This window comes from Falco punctatus (genome assembly GCF_963210335.1).
Source record: "Falco punctatus genome assembly, chromosome: 2".
NCBI classification, from domain to species: domain Eukaryota; kingdom Metazoa; phylum Chordata; class Aves; order Falconiformes; family Falconidae; genus Falco; species Falco punctatus.
In genome coordinates, this window is record NC_137581.1 from 118,826,404 (window position 1) to 118,831,708 (window position 5,305).

Here is a 5,305-nt window from a genome sequence, read left to right on the forward strand (position 1 = left end):
ATTAACCTCTTGGGAGCTCAGTCACTGCCTCTGAACAGGGGGATGTATCCCTAGCTAGGTATTCCTCAGGTGAAAGAAGTGATATTGTTATAATTACTACAGCACCATCTTGCAAACGGACTGCTTGTGCTTCGTTACCTACCACAGATTTAATCCATGAGCATAACAGTCTTCCCTCTGTGTTTTCACAGCCTGGCTCTTCAGAAGGCCCTTTGTTCCCAACTACGGTGATAAATGGGTTTTAGCTTTATTTTTTCAGAGGGAAGCTTATGTGATTGTGCTGTCTGTCATCTGCCTATGCTGATAAGTTTTTAACTGCCACGGCCAATTATAATTATTTCCAAAGAAAAAAATCACTAGAGGCAGACATCTCCATGATGATTATATTTCTATGGATTTTATGAAAGACAGCAGCAGCCTGGGCTGGGGCTGGGGAAGGAGGAGGGAGAGGACAGAGCGCAAGACCGCACAGAGAACGTGCCATGTCAAGGGAACCTGGGAGGCCCCAGCTGATGCTCAGCCCGTCGTGGCCGAAGGCAGCCAGCCAGCCAGCGTGCAGGCGCTGGAGTCAGTCGGCATGGGTGTCCCTCCAAACGGCTCGCAAAGATGTGCTGCCTCCAGCCCGCTGGGTATCATTGCACAGGGGACATCACCGCGCCTGCAGCTGCCGTGGTGCAGAGGGGGAGCAGGCACAGACCTTTCTTCTGCCGGCCGTGACGGAGGGAGAAGATTTTGTTGTTTTGATACAGGGAGTGGCATTATTTTGCCCTGGGCCCGTACTTGCAGGTTGCAAAACCAGGATGGCGGCTGGGCTGGGCCACGCTGGTGGGTGCCTCCAGGGAGGACAGACTGGCTAAATGCAAGGCATGGTTAGAATATGCTTCGTGCTGTAGCACACTGAACGTGATAGGTGCATTAGTCACAACTGCTTGTGACGTGGGGGACAATGTGTTCTGTGTGCTCAACCTGCCAGTACGCTAATGAAAGCTGCTAAGGCCAGGTTTGTAAATGCATTTAGGTGGCTGAGCTAAGACATCTGAAGATAGGAAAAGCCTAATTCTTTTGACATCAAAAGGGATTCTGACTTACACTGCGTGGAAAGTCATGCCTTTAAACAGCTTGCAAGCTATGAACCTTTCTTCTTAAATATTTTAGAAGAATTTTCCCTCTCTCCAAGTGAATCTTGACTGAAATGAGAGGTTTCTGGAACTGCCCTTGAGAACTGAGTAGAATATTACAGGTTTTGTTTAACCAAACCATTCCCTGCAATGATACATACTGTTTCACCATTACAGAACTTTCTTGGAAGGGGCAAAACGCTTAGGGTGAAAGCAGATCACCATCTTCACCACCTAAATGCCATAACATACAGTTTCGGTAAGTGCGTTGATAATCTGACCCATTTCTCCAGAAGTCTCACATACGTGGAGGGCAGCTGCAGATAACACCCAAGCTGTCTCAGGCAGTGATCTGTAGCGGGTGTTTGGTGACCTCAACTGCAAATCTTCTCATTCGTAGCAGGAGAGTGTTTCACTGGCTGGGTTGTCAGTGGCCACAAAGTCACTAAAGGGCTGAGCTGTGTGATGAATCCCAGCAGCTACTGTGGCAGCTGAATAGAGAATGCAAAACAAAAACTGAAATGCAAAAAAAAGGCATTCAGATACACAACAGGAGCAGAAAGAGAGTAAGTCAGGCAGGGGAGGGGGGAGCATGAAAGAAGCACTATTTCCCTAAAATAGTTTTGAAATGGAAGAAAAATGACTGCATTTTAGCCCTACCAAACAACTGTGAAAAGTTAGCGCTTTTTCACAGCATTGCTTTATTTTTTACTAGGTCTCCAGCCACTATTACTCAAAGTCAATTCAGGCTTTGGTCTTTGGAAACATTTTTAATGTGCTAGTGCTTAGAAGGCCATTAATATTTATAAATGTCACTTGAATCCCATTTTTACCCTCTCGCTCAGGCAGGATCTCTTGTAAGAAGAAAATATTGTTGCTTTTCTTTTCCACTTTTTTCCCCCCACCATTTTGTTTTTTTTAAACTATAGTAAATTCAGGGTCGAGCCTGTTCTAAAAATGTCACATTCTATAGAGCTGCGATGTACAGTATTGGTAGCCTGGCTATGCCCCCGAGGCAGGTCTCAGAGTTAGATCTCAGGCCTGGAGAAATGGAGTCTATAATCAGCTCTGCCACTGGCTAATTATGCAACCTTAGTCAGTTCTTTAACCTCCGCATGCCTCGGTTTCCATATCAAAAAAGAAAGGGATCACAGGCTCCTCGATGAGTGCTTCGCAGCAACTGAAGGAGAACAAGGTATCACCCATCACGTTGCTGCTGCACTGTGACTGCTGGGTACGGATGGTTTCTGTGAGTGTTATAATACCTACGTTGAGCGAGTCCACGAACACAGATGGAGGTCTGGCCGCTGCATTTCTTGCTGATGGAGACAGCCCTCACAGTCAGTTTGACAAATCACAGCTACAGACACCCTTTGCTTTAGGCATGCAGGCTTTTATGTCACTCTTCAGCGTGTTCCTGCCAGCCACAGCAGTTGCTGCCTCCTGCACATTGGTTTGTCTATGTGATTCATGCCTGTCGCAGCTTTGCTTGCTGACCCTGATGATCGAAGGCGCTCCAAAGAGCAGTAAAAGAGCAGATCAGTGCCTAGTAGTGGGAATAAAATAGTTGCCTAATTTAAAGACCAAAAGTGTGCGTTGGAAGTCATAAATGAGGTACTCACGCAGTTTTCAAACTATATAATGTATTGCTTTTGGAGCACTTGGGCCCAATAAGCAAGTCAGAGATGGGTCTGTCCTTTTCACAGCTTCTGAGGTGTGTTTCTGTGCCAGCTTCTAGGGTGTGCACGCACTCCACGCGTTGGGTGGAGTACCGCAGGCCAAAAGGAGAGGGAAGTGGTCACGGTGATGTTAGAAGAGGTGGTTAAAAGCATGCAGCTCTTCTGTTACAGCGGGGTTGGCTTTGTGTACCTGGCTCAGAAAGGAAAGCAGCAGTGCTGAAACCTTTCTCTCAGCAAGCATCAGAACTGCCCTGTGCAGCCCAACCCTGCTTCCTGAAACCATCAGCAAGCAGAGGCATTGCAGACTTTTCTCAGCAGCAGAAGGCAGAGCATTACAAGACAAAGTATTGCAGATGCACACCTAACTGGATGGCACAGCTACCCCCCCCCCCAAAAAAAAAAAAAAAAAAAAAAAAAATCAGGGAAACGGCATGCATGGAGAGTTATCTGTCGGGGTTCAGTAGCATTGGAGACAGCACCTGACAGAGAGCAGCACTCTCACACACAAGACTCCTGGCTGCCTGAAATTTCCCATGCGCGCTGTTTTGCTTTTAGGCTAGTGTGGGTGTATTATGTGCTACCTTAGCAACGGCGACAAATGCGTGCTGCAGCTGTAGCCTTCTCTTCTTTGCAGGAGGAGGTGAGCTCCCCCACTTTTCTTACAAACATGTGGCACAGCTCCCCACAGAGCCGACCCTGTCCCCCAGTGTCTGCCTGCAGCTCTCGATGCGTTGGCACTCAGGCTGGGTGCAGATGCGTGAGCTACAACTAAAGCAGACATGTCTTCCCTACTACACTCTGCTCCAGCCTGTTTCTTCTGGCCTCCAGAGAACATCATCTGAATCAGTTTGGCAGGAGCAGGATCAGCTGCTTCATGCCAGCCCCCTCCATCGTTCCTGGAATCAGATGGCTCCCGCTGCTCAAGGCTTTTTACCAAACATGAATGCTGGAGGATGTCCGAGTGCTTTATGAGTATCTGCAGAAAACACACACAGTACTCAAGGCACCGGTATCCATTAATCGCTCATGGAGGGGCTGGGGAAGAACTTAAGAGGACAGAACCTCAGTGAGCAGGTGGTGGGGCGGGGGGAAGAACCCCCCAAGCCATTGTTAATGCACCAGCTAAAAACCACCCTAAATGTAGTAAAAGCACGTGAGACACTAAAACTATGGCAATTCAGTTTTTCACGGAGTTTTGACTCTGCCCTGGCTTTTGTCCTGTCGAACTTTGGGACTTGTAAAATGGGGAAGAACTTAAGAGGACAGAACCTCAGTGAGCAGGTGGTGGGGCGGGGGGAAGAACCCCCCAAGCCATTGTTAATGCACCAGCTAAAAACCACCCTAAATGTAGTAAAAGCACGTGAGACACTAAAACTATGGCAATTCAGTTTTTCACGGAGTTTTGACTCTGCCCTGGCTTTTGTCCTGTCGAACTTTGGGACTTGTAAAAACATAAATATATATATATATGTAGATCTGTGTGCACGATGCCCAAATCTATTTAAGTCCTGTTTTTAATGCTTCACCAACACATATGCCTGAGAACAAAATATGCATTTAGAGTGCAAGTATTTATAGATCCAAAATCTTGAGGCAATTCTACTGTAAATCGGCAAAAAAGTCCTAAAGAGGGCTACTTCAGGAGGGAAAAAAAAATAAAATTTGTTAAAACAGTTCTTAAAATAGATGAGCGCTACTGAAAGAAGGTAGAAAGGGCATTTCTCGTCACTTCTAATTGAAGGGCAACAAGAGATCGCTTAAGAGAATCAGTGTTTTGTGCTGTCTTAGAAAGCCCGGCGGCCCGGCGGAGCAGGGCGAGTCACCCGGCGGCCGGCGCTTGGCGGGAAAGCGGCTGCGGCGCCGCCGTCCCCCTCAGCGGGCCGGGCCCCCCTCAGGCACCGCCGCAGGAAGGGGGGCTCGGCGGGAGGGTGAGCCCCCCCGGGGGGGATTGACCGCGTTCAGGATCAATAAAGCGACCGGGGGGAGCCGCCTGAGCAGAGGGAGCGGGAGCCGAGCCGCCCTGTCAGCGCTTCCCCTTTCGTTGGGCTCGCCAACCCCCTCGTCGCGGCCCCGGCCATGTTAGTCCGCCATGTTACCCAAAGCGCGACCTTCACCGCTGTGCGTGCAGGGAAAAATAAACCATGACCGTGGAGCTCAAGTGGCCAAGCAAAATGTGTCCCGATAATTACTTAAGAAATAATAATAAAAAAAAAAAAAAACAAAACAACCAAACACCACCCTCAACCCCCCCCCAAACCCAAACAAAACCGAGCTTTGTTGAAGCTGTTCCCGCGGGCTGCTCTGGCTCCCCCGAGGAGGAAGCGGGACTCTCTTCCCACCCGCGACGCCCGGCCCGCCCCAGCCCCGCCGCAGCCGTCCGCCACGCTGCGCTGAGGCGAGCGCAGGGGGAGCGCAGCCGCCCGCCGGCCCTCTGCACCGCGGGGGCGCCCGTCACAGCCGTCACTCACCCCCGCACCAGCGGTTGCAGCCAATCAGCGTCGGGAAGGC

General features: G+C 49.6%; 1 long non-coding RNA gene across 2 annotated transcripts; it reads right to left on the reverse strand.

Moving 5' to 3' along the window:
* Nucleotides 1-369: 369 nt before the first annotated feature.
* On the reverse strand, nucleotides 370-5,242 carry LOC308059203. Of its 2 annotated transcripts, none has more exons than XR_013926165.1 (2): nucleotides 2,388-5,242; nucleotides 370-1,609 (listed from the first exon to the last, which is right to left on the reverse strand). It is a non-coding gene; the product is annotated as an uncharacterized lncRNA (long non-coding RNA). The 2 variants fall into 2 exon arrangements; XR_013926166.1 differs by having other exon boundaries at nucleotides 370-1,634.
* Nucleotides 5,243-5,305: the final 63 nt, after the last annotated feature.